At 37.6% G+C, this 16,306-nt stretch overlaps 1 protein-coding gene across 1 annotated transcript in view; it reads right to left on the bottom strand.

Annotated features, from left to right (window-relative positions):
• The window catches only part of LOC147361877 (ATP-binding cassette sub-family C member 4-like), a 177,611-nt gene that overhangs the window by 56,404 nt on the left and 104,901 nt on the right, over positions 1-16,306 (bottom strand). The gene's annotated exons all lie outside the window — the stretch shown is intronic.

Raw genomic sequence — 16,306 nt, 5'->3', positions numbered from 1 at the left:
ATAAAGAGGAACCACGAACTTTGAGCCTACAGAAAGGGCACCCCAAACACAGTAATCTAAACAAAATGAAAAAGCAGAGAAATATTCAGCAGAAAAAGGAACAGGATAAATACCCACCAAACCAAAGAGAAAGAGATAGGGAGTTTACCTGAAAAAGAATTCAGAATAATGATAGTAAGGATGATCCAAAAATCTCAAAAATAAAATGGAGTTACAGAAATAGACTAGAGACAAGGACTGAGAAGATGCAAGAAATGTTTAACAAGGACCTAGAAGAAATAAAGAAGAGTCAATCAATAATGAATAATGCAATAACTGAGATCAAAAGCACTCTGGAGGGAACCAACAGTAGAATAACTGAGGCAGAAGATAGGATAAGTGAGCTGGAAGACAGAACGGTGGATGTAAATGAAGCAGAGAGTAAAAAAGAATTAAAAGAAATGAGGAAATCTCAGAGACCTCTGGGACAATGCTAAATGCCCAAACGTTCAAATCATAGAAGTCCCAGAAGAAGAAGACAAAGAAAAAAAAAAAAAAAGGTCATGAGAAAATACTTGAGGAGATAATAGTTGAAAACTTCCCTAAAATGGGGAAAGAAATAGCCATCCAAGTACAAGAAACCCAGAAAGTCCCAAATAAGATGAACCCAAGGTGAAACACCCCCAGACACAGATTAATCAAACTAACAAAGATCAAACACAAAGAGCAAATATTAAAAGCAGCAAGGGAAAAACAACAAATAACACACAAAGGGATCCCCATAAGGATAATAGCTGGTCTTTCAATAGAAAATCTTCAGGTCAGAAGGGAATGGCAGGACATACTTAAAGTGATGAAAGAGAAAAACCTACAACCCAGATCACTATACCCATCAAGGATCTCATTCAGATATGAAGGAGAAATCAAAAGCTTTACAGACAAGCAAAAGCTGAGAGAATCCAGCACCACCAAACCAGCTCTTTAACAAATACTAAAGGATCTTCTCTAGACAGGAAACACAGGAAAGGTTTATAAAATAAAACCCCCCCAAAATCAAAGTAAGTGGTAATGGGATCATACTTATCAATAATTGCATTAAATGTAAATGGGTTAAATGCCCCAATCAAAAGACACAGACAGGCCAAATGGATTCAAAAACAAAACCTCTATATATGCTGTCTACAAGAGACCCACCTCAAATGAAGGGACACATACAGACTGAAAGTGAAGGGCTGGAAAAAGATATTTCATGCAAATGCAGAACAAAATAAAGCAGGAATAACAATACTCATATCAGATAAAATAGACTTTGAAATAAAGACCACAAAAAGAGAAAAAGGAGGATACTACATAATGATCAAAGGATCAATCCAATAAGAAGATATAACAATTATAAATATATATGCACCCTACATAGAAGCACCTCAATATGTAAGGCAAATGGTAACAAGTATGAAAGGGGAAATTAACAGTAACATAATAATAGTGGGGGACTTTAATACCCCACTCATACCTATGGATAGATCAGCCATACAGAAAATTAGAAAAGAAACATGAGATTTAAATGATACAATGGACCAGTTAGACCTAATTGACATCTATAGGACATTTCCTCAAAACAATGAATTTCACCTTTTTCTGAAGCACATATGGAACATACTCCAGGATAGATCACACCCTGGGCCATAAAACTAGCCTTGGTAAATTAAAAAAAAACTGAAATCATTTCAAGCATCTTTTCTGATCACAATGTGCTAAGATTAGATGTCAACTACAGGAAAAAAAAAAACTATTAAAAATACAAACATATGGAGGCTAAACAACACATTTCTGAATAACCAACAAATCACAGAAGAAGTCAAAATATGCATAGAAACAAATGAAAATGAAAACACGACAACCCAAAACCTATGGGATTCAGTAAACACAGTGCTAAAAGGATGGTTTATAACAATACAAGCTTACCTCAAGAAACAATAGAAACATCAAAGAAATAATGTAACTTTATACCTAAAGCAAATAGAAAAATAAGAAATGAAGAATCCCAAAGTTAGTAGAAGGAAAGAAATAATAAAAATCAGAGCAGAAATAAATGAAAAAGAACCAAAGGAGACTACAGAAAAATCAACACAAGTAAAAGCTGGATCCTTGAGAAGATACATAAAATAGACAAACCATTAGCCAGACTCATCAAGAAAAAAAGGGAGAAAAATCAAATCGATAAAATTAGAAATAAAAATGGAGAAATCACAACAGACAACACAGAAATAAAAAGGATCATAACAGACAAGTATCAACAACTATATGACAATAAAATGGACAACTTGGAAGAAATGGACAAATTCTTAGAAAAGTATAACCTTCTAAAACTGAACCAGGAAGAAATAAAAAATCATAGCAGACCCATTACAAGCATGGAAATTGAAACTATAATCCGAAGTCTTCCAGCAAGCAAAATCCCAGGACCAGATGGCTTCACAGGTGAATTCTACCAAAAATTTAGAGAAGAGCCAACACTTATCCTACTCAAACTCTTCCAGAAAATTTCAGAGGAAGGTAAACTCCCAAACTCATTCTATGAGGCCACCATCACCCTACTACCAAAACCAAACATGCCACAAAAAAAGAAAACTATAAGCCAATATCATTAATGAACATAGATGCAAAAATTCTCACCAAAATACTAACAAACAGAATTCAAAAACATATTAAAAAGATCATACATCGTGACCATGTAGGCTTTATCCAAGGGATGCAAGGATTCTTCAATATTCACAAACCAATCAATGTGATACACCATATTAACAAATTGAAAGATAAAAACCACATGATTATCTCTATAGATGCAGAGAAAGTCTTAAACAAAATTCAACACCCAATTAAGATAAAAACTCTTCAGAAAGCAGGCATAGAATGAACATACCTCAACATAATAAAAGCCATCTATGATAAACCCACAGCAAACATTATGCTCAATGGTGAAAAACTGAAAGCATTTCTTCTAAAATCAGGAATAAGACAAGGGTGCCCACTCTCACCACTCTATTAAACATAGTTTTGGAAGTCTTAGCTAGAGCAATTAGAGAAGAAAAGGAAATAAAAGGAATTCAGATTGGAAAAGAAGAAGGAAAACTCTCATTGTTTGCAAATGACATGATCCTCTGCATAGAAAACCCTAAAGACGCCACCAGAAAATTACTAAAGGTAATTAATGAATATAGTAAAGTTGTAGGATATAAAATTAACACACAGAAACCCCTTGCATTCCTATACACTAACAATGAGAAAACAGAGAAATTAAGGAAACAATTTCATTCACTACTGCAATAAAAATAATAAAATACTTAGGAATGCTGCTGCTGCTGCTGCTGCTAAGTCGCTTCAGTCGTGTCCGACTCTGTGCAACCCCATAGACAGCAGCCTACTAGGCTCCTCTGTCCCTGGGATTCTCCAGGCAAGAATACTGGAGTGGGTTGCCATTTCCTTCTCCAATGCATAAAAGTGAAAAGTGAAAGGGAAGTCACTCAGTCGTGCCGGACTCTTAGCCTAAAGAAACAAAAGGCCTATATAGAATACTATAAAACACTGATGAAAGAAATCAACAATGACACAAATAGATGGAGAAATATACCATGTTCATGGATCAGAAGAATCAATATAGTGAAAATGAGTATACTACCCAAAGCAATCTATGGATTCAAGGCAATCCCCATCAAGCTACCAATGGTATTTTTAACAGAACTAGAACAAATAATTTCACAATTTGTATGCAAATACAAAAAAACCTCGAATAGCCAAAGCAATCTTGAGAAAGAAGAATGGAAATGGAGGAATCAACCTGCCACATTTCAGACTATACAACAAAGCTACAGTCATCAAGACAGTATGGTACTGGCACAAAGACAGAAATATAGATCAATGGAACAAAATAGAAAGTCCACAGATAAATCCACACACCTATGGACATATTATAGTTGACAAAGGAGGCAAGAATATACAATGGAGAAAAGACAATCTCTTTAACAAGTGGTGCTGGGAAAACTGGTCACCCACTTGTAAAAGAATGAAACTAGAACAGTTTCTAACACCATACACAAAAATAAACTCAAAATGGATTAAAGCTATAAATGAAAGACAAGAAACTATAAAACTCGTAGAGGAAAACATAGGGAGAACACTCTCTGACATAAATCACATCAAGATTCTCTATGACCCACCTCCCAGAGTAATGGAAATAAAAGCAAAAATAAATAAATTGGACCTACTTAAACTTAAAAGCTTTTGCACAATGAAAAAAACTATAAGAAAGATGAAAAGGCACCTTTCAGAATGGGAGAAAATAATATCAAATGCAACAACTAAGAAAGAATTAATCTCTGAAATATACAAGCAGCTCACACAGCTCAATACCAGAAAAATAAGAACCTAATCAAAAAACGGGCTGAAGAACTAAACAGACATTTCTCCAAAGAAGACATACAGATGGCTAACAAACACATGAAAAGATGCTCGACATCACTCATTATCAGAGAAATGCAAATCAAAACCACAATGAGGTACCATTTCATGCTGGTCAGAATGTCTGCCATCAAAATGTCTACAAAGAATAAATAGTGAAGAGGGTGTGGAGAAAAGGGAACTCTCTTACACTGTTGGTGGGAATGCAAACAAGTATAGCCATTATAGAGAACTGTGTGGAGATTCCTTCACAAACTGGAAATAGAACTGCCATACAACCCAGCAATCCCATTGCTGGGCATACACACCAAGGAAACCAGAATTGAAAGAGACATGTGTATCCCAATATTCATTGTAGCACTGTTTACAATAGCTAGGACATGGAAGCAACCTAGATGCCATTAGCAGACAAATGGATAGGAAAGCTGTGGAACTTGTGGAATATCACTCAGCTATAAAAAAGAATGCATTTGAGTCAGTTCTAATGAGGTGGATGAAACTCATTATTATTATACAGAGCCTATTATACAGAGTGAAGAAACTCAGAAAGAAAAACACCAAAACAGTATATCAACGCATATATATGGAATTTAGAAAATGGTAACGATGACTCTACATGCAAGACAGCAAAGGAGGCACAGATGTAAAGAACAGACTTTGAACTGTGTGGGAGACGGTGAGGGTGGGATGATTTGAGAGAACAGCATTGAAATATGTATATTACCATATGCGAAATAGATGACCAATCCAAGTTTGATGCATGAAGCAGGGCATTCAAAGTCGGTGCAATAGGACAACCCAGAGGGATGGGATGGGGAAGGAGGTGGGAGGAGGGTTCAGGACAGGGGGACACATGTAGACCTGTGGCTATTCATGTCAATATATGGCAAAAACCACAATATTGTTAAGTAATTAGCCCCAAATTTAAATAAGTTAATTAAAATCACTAGAATTTGCTTTTTGTCTAACATCATTTCGGTAGTCTAAAATACATATAAAATAAACAGAAAGTAATAAGTCACCAGCAAAAAAACATAAGGCAAGAAACGCAGGTTAAAATGATGTATAACATAACCACATTTATTTATAAGAATGTATTCCAATATCAGAGAAGGCAATGGCACCCCACTCCAGTACTCTTGCCTGGAAAATCCCATGGACGGAGGAGCTTGGTAGGCTGCAGTCCATGGGGACGCTAAGAGTCGGACACGACTGAGTGACTTCACTTTCACTTTTCACTTTCCTGCATTGGAGAAGGAAATAGCAACTCACTCCAGTGTTCTGGCCTGGAGAATCCCAGGGATGTGGGAGCCTGGTGGCTGCCGTCTATGGGGTCACACAGAGTCGGACATGACTGAAGTGACTTAGCAGCAGCAGCATTCCAATATCAAATGGCGAATTTCAACAATGCAAAACTGAAATTACTTTTGCACCAACCTAAAAAGTGCTCATCAGTTCAGTTCAGTTCAGTCACTCAGTCGTGTCTGATTCTTTGTGACCCCATGAATCGCAGCACGCCAGGCCTCCCTGTCCATCACTAACTCCCGGAGTTCACTCAGATTCACGTCCATCGAGTCAGTGATGCCATCCAGCCATCTCATCCTCTGTTGTCCCCTTCTCCTCCTGTCCCCAATCCCTCCCAGCATCAGAGTCTTTTCCAATGAATCAACTCTTTGCATGAGGGGGCCAAACTACTGGAGTTTCAGCTGTAGCATCATTCCTGCCAAAGAAATCCCAGGGCTGGTCTTCAGAATGGACTGGTTGGATCTCCTTGCAGTCCAAGGGACTCTCAAGAGTCTTCTCCAACACCACAACTTAAAAGCATCAATTCTTCAGCGCTCAGCCTTCTTCACAGTCCAACTCTCACATCCATACATGACCACAGGAAAAACTATAGCCTTGACTAGATGGACCTTTGTTGGCAAAGCAATGTCTCTGCTTTTCAATATGCTATCTAGGTTGGACATAACTTTCCTTCCAAGGAGTAAGCATCTTTTAATTTCATGGCTGCAGTCACCATCTGCAGTAATTTTGGAGACCCAAAAAATAAAGTCTGACACTGTTTCCACTGTTTCCCTATCTATTTCCCATGAAGTGGTGGGACCAGATGCCATGATCTTAGTTTTCTGAATGTTGAGCTTTAAGCCAACTTATTCACTCTCCACTTTCACTTTCATCAAGAGGCTTTTTAGTTCACTTCACTTTCTGCCATAAAGGTGGTGTCATCTGCATATCTGAGGTTATTGATATTTCTCCCAGCAATCTTGATTCCAGCTTGTGCTTCTTCCAGTCCAACATTTCTCATGATGTACTCTGCATAGAAGTTAAATAAGCAGGGTGACAATATGTAGCCTTGACGTACTCCTTTTCCTATTTGGAACCAGTCTTTTGTTCCATGTCCAGTTCTAACTGTTGCTTCCTGACCTGCATACAGATTTCTCAAGAGGCAGGTCAGGTGGTCTGGTATTCCCATCTCTTTCAGAATTTTCCACAGTTTATTGTGATCCACACAGTCAAAGCGTTTGGCATAGTCAATAAAGCAGAAATAGATGTTTGTCTGGAACTCTCTTGCTTTTTCCATGATCCAGCGGATGTTGGCAATTTGATCTCTGGTTCCTCTGCCTTTTCTAAAACCAGCCTGAACATCAGGAAGTTCACGGTTCACGTATTGCTGAAGCCTGGCTTGGAGAATTTTGAGCATTACTTTACTAGCATGTGAGATGAGTGCAATTGTGTTGTAGTTTGAGCATAGTAGACACATATGGCAATGTCAGATAAGATCAAATTAATTATCTTTATGATGGATACTATTAAAGTACGAACCTCCATGCAATGATGTTTGTAAACTAATCTTATGAACTAGTGTTGTAAAAATGTTTGTTGGCAGAACACTTCAGTGTAGAGATTTATGGTAGGACACAAACCTTCATGTAAACATACACTGAATTTATTGACCTACATATATTTTTTTCTGAAAGTACACAGTTAAACCTCATTTAACAAGGCTTAGCTTGCATAGCAGAATCAGGAAAGAAAAATACTCAAAGTAATATTCAATGTAATACTTTAAATGGAACATTAGTTTGAAAACTGTTTTTTATCATAATTTGAAGTTGATACTTTTAAAATTTAATCCTTTGTGCCATATTGAGCACTAAAACTTTCCTTTGTCACTTAACATAGCACAAGTTCATATTAGGCATGTGACCCAAATACAGCCACTATGAATCAGAGCATTTAGTGTAGTGAATTGTTAATTCCTCAACACAACTGCAATAGTGAAAACTTAAAACTGGACCTTCTGCACAGGCTGCTGGAAGACAAGACTCTCATTATCTTACAAAGAAACTCTACCTACCAGCCTTCTGAAGCTTAAAATGACCCTGGGCCAAGACAAACACCATACAAGTGGTTACAAAGGAGGCATATAAAACACAATCTTCATTTTACTTAATCCTTTCAGTCCCAAACCAGGAAACTGCCCTCTAATCCTCTAGAGTAGCTACTGCTACTGTATGCTCCAGTCCTAAAGCTATATTTTCATTCCTAATCTGAGAATTTTTCTTAAAAGGCAGCTCACCTGCCTGTTTCAAGAAAAAGAATCACCTGAGGTCACTGTAAATTTTGGTTTCCTTTTTTTAAAACACTTTAGCCTCTGAATCAGAGAAGACGATGGCACCCCACTCCAGTACTCTTGCCTGGAGAATCCCAGGGACGGGGGAGCCTGGTGGGCTTCCGTCTATGGGGTCGCACAGAGTCGGACATGACTGAAGCAACTTAGCAGCAGCCTCTGAATGATCAATATCCACATTCAGAATAAAAGGACATTGTGTGCTAATAAAGGAAAAAGAATTTAAGTCATGTAAAATTCTCTTTCGGAGACTCCAGGGAGCAATTCCAAGAGGGTTTAATGAAGCCCTCCCTTTCAGAAACAAAGGGCAGACTGCATTAAGCTAGAACCTGGTTGTATTTCTTTGCTAGTAACAACATAGCCACCTCTTCTTTAAATTTTGTTTTCAACAAGAAAAAAGGGAAAGAAAACCAGATAATCAGGGAGAAGTCAGAACAGCTCTGGTTCACCTTCTTCAACCTATTCAAGAAAACTCAGGGAATAGAAACACCAAACAGCAGAGTGGGCTATTTCACAAATACCTAGCTTTTTCTGTGATTTAAAAGAAAGAAAAAAAAGAAAAAAAAAAAACCTATTAAGTACAAAAAAATGAATCTGTTTAATGATGATAAAGATGATGGCTGTTGATCTGTGCCAGTCATTGGGATACAATCATAAATACTGAATTTGCATGGAATCCTTTTTCAGCTGCAAACATTTTCTTCATGCCAAGAGAAAAAGGGGCTCTAGGTGTAGGGAATCATCCAAAGAGATTTTGAAATCCATTTTTCAGATCCTTTCAGATAAGCAGGCTACTTCCTGAATATAATCTCACCTTGGTGTTCTGTCTGGGGAATATATTCAAAAACTTCAGATCCTGAGCACAAAGGACACACATGCTTCAGCTACCTGTTTTGTTTAAGGAAATTACCTAGGAAGTCTTTCCATTTTTTTGCTTATTCCCAAAATTATTTTTTTAATTAATTTTATTTTATTTTTAAACTTTACATAATTGTATTAGTTTTGCCAAATATCAAAATGAATCCGCCACAGGTATACATGTGTTCCCCATCTTGAACCCTCCTCCCTCCTCCCTCCCCATATCATCCCTCTGGGTTGTCCCAGTGCACCAGCCCCAAGCATCCAGTATCGTGCATTGAACCTGGACTGGCATCTCATTTCATACATGATATTTTACATGTTTTCATGCCATTCTCCCAAATCTTCCCACCCTCTCCATCTCCCACAGAGTCCATAAGACTGTTCTATACATCAGTGTCTCTTTTGCTGTCTCGTACACAGGGTTATTGTTACCATCTTTCTAAATTCCATATATATGCGTTAGTATACTGTATTGGTGTTTTTCCTTCTGGCTTACTTCACTCTGTATAATAGGCTCCAGTTTCATCCACCTCATTAGAATTGATTCAAATGTATTCTTTTTAATGGCTGAGTAATACTCCATTGTGTATATGTACCACTGCTTTCTTATCCATTCATCTGCTGATGGGCATCTAGGTTGCTTCCATGTCCTGGCTATTATAAACAGTGCTGCGATGAACATTGGGGTACACGTGTCTCTTTCCCTTCTGGTTTCCTCAGTGTGTATGCCCAGCAGTGGGATTGCTGGATCATAAGGCAGTTCTATTTCCAGTTGTTTAAGGAATCTCCACACTGTTCTCCATAGTGGCTGTACTAGTTTGCATTCCCACCAACAGTGTAAGAGTGTTCCCTTTTCTCCACACCCTCTCCAGCATTTATTATTTGTAGACTTTTGGATCGCAGCCATTCTGACTGGTGTGAAATGGCACCTCATAGTGGTTTTGATTTGCATTTCTCTGATAATGAGTGATGTTGAGCATCTTTTCATGTGTTTGTTAGCCATGTGTATGTCTTCTTTGGAGAAATGTCTATTTAGATCTTTGGCCCATTTTTTGATTGGGTCATTTATTTTTCTGGAGTTGAGCTGTAGGAGTTGCTCGTATATTTTTGAGATTAGTTGTTTGTCGGTTGCTTCATTTGCTATTATTTTCTCCCATTCTGAAGGCTGTCTTTTCACCTTGCTAATAGTTTCCTTTGATGATATTCCCAAAATTATGAGCACAAATTGAGGAGTACCTTCCTAAGTTTACAGTATTTATTTTTGAAAGTTCCTCCAAGACTCCAGGACTGATGGTCCATGTCACCACTTCCCTGCCTCTGGCTCCTATGCAGGTCCTTGCTCCTATCACATACCTCCACTTCTGGTCTGATCACGGTGGAATCAAGAGTAATGGGGATGAACTTGGGAGAGAGAGAGACCACCCTGGAAGCTCATTGCTGCTCCCTCAATCACAGGGAGCCAGGAAGATGATATGGACCTGGCTCACCTAAGCAGGGCAACTCAAAAAAGCAGCACTGGGCTCCCCTTCTGCAGAGTCTGCTCTCAGCTTCCTGCTGCTGCTGCTGCTGCTAAGTCGCTTCAGTCGTGTCCAACTCTGTGCAACCCCATAGACGGCAGCCCACCAGGCTCCCCTGTCCCTGGGATTCTCCAGGTAAGAACACTGGAGTGGGTTGCCATTTCCTTCTCCAATGCATGAAAGTGAAAAGTGAAAGTGAAGTCACTCAGTCGTGTCCAACCCTCAGCAACCCCATGGACCGCAGCCTTCTAGGCTCCTCCTTCCATGGGATTTTCCAGGCAAGAATAGTGGAGTGGGGTGCCATTGCCTTCTCTGCTCAGCTTCCTAGGTTCCCTAAATCAGGGTGTTGAGACATAAGCATCACTGCTTCCTACTCATTTTAGGAGAAAAGGGATGCAAGCTCTTTGCACTTACCACTTCAACTAACGAAACCAACAGACTTTCTCCCCCTTCGCAGACAGCAAGACATTGTGAAGGGAAAGGGCTGTTGGCTGGGGAGGAGTAAGATTTTGAGTATTTTCTCCTGACACTTGTCAGCCCATGATAAGCCCACTTATAGCCCATTTAGAAATGGGATAAACCAATTTTTAAGCTGACAGTGTCCAAATGAGGGAAATAGGAGTAAGAGTAGAATCTTCTGGCTTTGGTTTATACTTACTCACTCTTGTTATGGTTTGTGGAATCCTTTTGAGTCGGGTAGTAGAAAAAATAGGGAAAATCTGATGAGAACATCATTCAGATCAACTAACATTTATTGATTAAAAAGTAAATTTGAAGTCAAACACTTCTAAGTTCAGATTCTACTACTCATTAGTTATTAAACTCAGGGTAAGTTATTAATCTTCCCAAGCCCTAGTTTTCTTATTGGAAACTGCAGTTAGTATTTTGGGGCTGCTGTGAGAATCTAGAACAACAATTAAGCTGCTGGTATGATGCTAACATGGACCAGGAGCCCAGCCCAACAGTGGGACAGTTGATGGCAGTATTTGTTACTCTAGGGGACAGATCCAAGAAAACATTGCTGTGATTCATGTCAAAGAATATTCTGCCTATGCTTTCCTCTAAGTTCTAGTCTTACAAAGTATCTTGTCTTACATTTAGGTCTTTAATTCATTTTGACTTTATTTTTATACATAGTATTAGAGAATGTTCTAATTTCATTCTTTTACATGTAGCTGTCCAAATTTCCCAGCACCATTTATTAAAGAGACTCTCTTCTCTCCATTAAATATTCTTACCTTCTTTGTCTTAGATTAATTAACCATAAGTGTGTGGGTTTACCTCTGGGTTTTCTATTCTATTCCACTAATCTATGTGTCTGGTTTCTGTGACAGTAACATACTTTTTTATTACTATAACTTTATAGTATATTCTGAAGTCAGGAACTGTAATACCTCTAACTCTGTTCTTCTTTCTCAAGACTGTTTTGGTTATTTGGGGTCTTTTCTGCTTCCACAAAATTAAACACTTTTTATTCCAGTTCTGTGGAAAATGCCATTGGTACTTTGATAGGGATTGTGTTGAATCTGTAAACTGCCTTGGGTAGTTTGGTCATTTTTAACAACACTGATTCTTTCAATCCAAGGACACAGTATATCTTTCCATCTGTTTGTGTTGTCTTTAATTTCTTTCATCAGTGTCTTACTGTTTTTGGAAGTTATTCCAAACTGTTATTCCAATTTTTTTTCTTTGATATGATGGTCAATTAGATTGTTTTTTTAATTTTCCTTCCTGATACTTTGTTTTAGTCTATATAGGTGCAATAGATTTCTGGATATATAATAGTTTATAGAGCATGATATCAAAAAACAAACAACCCAATCAAAAAATGGGCAGAAGACCTAAATAGACATTTCTCCAAGAAAGACATACAGATGGCCAATAGGCCCATGAAAAGATACTCAACATCACTAATTATTAGGGAAATGCAAATCAAAACTATGATGAGTTATCACCTCACATTGGTCAGAATAGTCATCATTAAAAAGTGTACAAATAATAAGTGTTGGAGAGGATATGGAGAAAAGGGGACCCTCCTACACTCTTGGTGGAAGTTTTAACTGGTGCAGCTTTTAAGAAAAACGTATGGAGGTTCCTTTAAAAAAAAAAAAAAAAGAGTTACCATGTGATCCAGCAATTCTACTCCTAGGCACATGTCCAGAAAAGACAAAAACCCAGTTCAAAAATATACACACATCTCAGTGTTCACAGAAGAATTACTTACAATAGCCAAAATATGTCCATGGACAGATGAATGGATAAAGAAGATGTGTGTACACACACACACACACACACACACACAATGGAGTATTATTCAGCCATAAAAAATAATGAAATAATGCCACTTGCAACAACATTAATGAACCTAGAGATTATCAGAATAAATTAAATAAGTCAGGCATAGAAATACAAATATCATATGAGATCACTTATATGTGGAATCTTAAAGAAATGATAGAAATGAACGTATTCATAACACAGAAATAGACTCAGAGACATCAAATAAAACTAATGATTACCAAAGTGGAAAATGCTAGGGAAGGATTAATAGAAATCTATGATTAATAGGTATGCATTATTATATATATAATAGATTAAAAAGGACCTATTGTATAGCACAGGAAATTATGTGTAATATTGTGCAATAACCTATAATAAAAGCCTCTGGAAAAGTATATATACATATAAAACTGAACCACTTTGCTGTACAATTGAAACAGTGAATCCACTATGCTCCAATTAAAAAAAATAAACAGACACACTCAAAATTTGAATCCTGGCTCTTGATAAGTGAGATAAGCTCCCAGTGCCTCAGTTTTTAAATTTATCAGTCAAAGATAACAACAGAATTGAGAGGATTAAGCAGGGAATGGTAGGATAAGGGACTAAAACATGTTAATGATTCCACAAATGTTAGAAATTACTGTCAATACTTGTGTAATTTGTCAGGGACTGTAACAAGCAATAGAGGAACACAAATGAGAGATACAGGCCCTGTCCTCAAGGAGAGGAAGAAAATAGTTGAGAGTGTGGGAAGGGCTGAGAAAAAGGCCACAGGTCTTGGTGTGTAATTAAGTAAGTAAGAAAGTACTAGTGTGTACAAGGTGGCGGTTAGGAAAGAAGCTGGTAAGATGGGAGTCAGAAATCAAAATAGAAAAATAAATAAATAAACTGTTAGTCTGTCTTCTTGCTCTTGGTGGAAATTTAGATACATTTCTCTCTTACACTTTTCCCCAAAATTCCTATTGTATTTTTTGTTTTAGTTTTTTGTTTACTTGCTTTACTATTTAAATTTATAAAAAACAACCTAGTTTATATGGTAACAATAAATATAAAGAAAATCACCAAGGACCATGAACACATAAGCAGAAATTAAAAAGTAAAGTCACTCCAGAAGGTGTTAGTCTTTTTACTTAAGCAGAAATAATACCCAAAGGCCAGTGCCCTGACCCTTATGAATAATAAGAGTTCCTAATGACTGAGCCTTCCCAAGAAACAGACATGGGCACAAACATTATCTCACCCAGTTACATCTTCACAACAAATCTATGTAGCAATGATTCCCAGACCTGGTTTAAGGATGAGGATGCTGAAGCCTGGCAGCCGAGTGATTTCATCCAGGCCCCACAGTCATATGAGGCAGAGCAGGAATAAAACGGTGGGTCATGTTGACACTCGGGCTACACTGTTTTTTAATATAAATTTATTTATTTTAATTGGAGGCTAATTACTTTACAATATTGTATTGGTTTTGCCATACCTCAACATGAATCTGCCACGGGTATACACGTGTTCCCCATCCTGAACCCTCCTCCCACCTCCCTCCCTGTACCATCCCTCTGGGTCATCCCAGTGCACTAGCCCTTAAACAATCTACCCCTGTATGCCTCCTGAATGGTTTCCTGGGAACCTTTGCACATTGCAAGTTCTCTCCAGATTCTCTCTCTTTAATCAACCAACACTTCACCTTGGAGACAAAGGCATATCAAGTGGAATCTACATGGATACAAAGCTTAACACTATTTTGTAAACACACTCTAGGAGTGTGTACCTAGAACATGCTCAAAAGGAAGGATGGACACCAACAGGACAGAACCAAAACATGCTGATATCAAGGTGTGTTTAGTCTTTGCTCAGATGTGCTTCCAAATATTATTGGCAGAGCCAAGAATCATCTATCATTATTTATTTACAGCGTTATTTTATGTACACAAACACACAAATTTTTCCAATTAAGAAGCATTAAATACAATGCAGGGCATGTTTCTACAGCTTTGCATCCAAGGATATGAAAGGATTTTACAGATAGGCTCTTTATTTCTACTAACTAATCTCACATGGCCATTTCAGAGATGAATACCATCAAAACATAAAACTTGAGGATCTAAGCTCATTTATTTTCTACTGTAACCACAAGTCATAAATCTAATAGCCAGAGGAAATCTTTAAATATGGAGACTGAATGTACTAAAAAGTTCTTCCCATTTTTCCTGAAAGGGATACCTTTGAAAAAAAATTTTTTTTAATTGTGGCAAAATATACATAAAATTTACTAGATTAACCACTGTAAGTGCACAGTTCAGTGGTGTTAAATACATTTACATTGTTGTACAGCCATCACCACCACCCAGCCACAGATGTCCTTTCATCTTGAAGAACTGAAACTCTGTACCAATTAAAAAATAAGTCCCCTCTTCTGGCCACTCCTGGCACCCACCATTCTACCTCCTGTATCCATCAATTTGCTACTCTAAGTACCTCCTATTAGTAGAATCATACATTATTTGTCCTTGTGACTGGCTTATTTCACTTAGCTTAATTTTCTCAAGGTTCATTTGTGCTGTAGCATGTGTCAGAATGTTCTTTTTTTTAAGGCTGAATAATATTCTGCTGTATGTATACACACCACATTTTGTTTGTTGATTCATCTGCCAATGGACCCTTGGGTGCCTCCACCTTTTTGCTATTGAGAATAATGCTGCTATAACATGCATATTCCAGTATCTCTTCAAGAACTTTCTTCCAATTATTCTGGGTTTATACTCTAGATCATATAATAATTCTATCTTTAACTTTTTCAAGAAATGATCAACTTGGTTTTCCATAGTGGCTGCACTATTTTACATCCCTATCAGCAATGAACAAAGATTCTAATTTCTCTACATTCTTGCCAACACTAGTCATTTTCTTTTTTCTCTCTCTTTTGTTTGATAGCAGGCATCTTAAAGGGTGTGAGGTGGCATTTCACTAGAGTCTGAAAAGAATATCTTGCTTTCAAAATTACTTAGAGTAATTCCAGGTATTTTTGAGGCCATGGGTAGGTAGCAACAGCTGTCCCCAAGTCCACATTCACCTTTCTTTGGGTGCCATGTTGTACATGCTTCCTGATAAACAGGTATTTCAGGACACATTGCACCCACATTCCAGGAAGCACATTTCCCTGTTTTTTTCTATCTCATCTCCTCTCTGTTTCTTATCTCCAAAGGGTATTTTTCTTAGCTTCCTCTGATGGGCAGATGATTACTAAGTATATAAATAAAAACTCAATTTTTTTTTTTTTTTAATCAGCAAGTCTGTCAAAGCAGAGGTCAGGATGATAGATGAGGACACAGGGCCTATGTTCCCCTTGGCTATATACCTGGAAGATAGTAATTTCTCAGTAAATATCACAGAATTATGTTGAGTGAATGAACCACAAGGAATGACAGGAGTGTCTACCCTACATATAATCCAGTCTCCAAAACTCTCCCTGAAAATTATACTACTTTACAAAGAAGAAGAAAAGAGAACAGAATCAGAGCTCAGGAGGAGACGGCCAACTCAACACTCCACCATCACAGCAGGCACATATGGGTCTATA

The sequence above is a fragment of the Bos grunniens genome, chromosome 12 (assembly GCF_055505025.1).
Source record: "Bos grunniens cultivar Pamir isolate PY7600 chromosome 12, Bosgru_T2T1.0, whole genome shotgun sequence".
Taxonomy (NCBI): domain Eukaryota; kingdom Metazoa; phylum Chordata; class Mammalia; order Artiodactyla; family Bovidae; genus Bos; species Bos grunniens.
The sequence above is the reverse complement of the archived record's forward strand: the minus strand, read 5'-3'. Positions and strand labels throughout refer to the sequence as shown.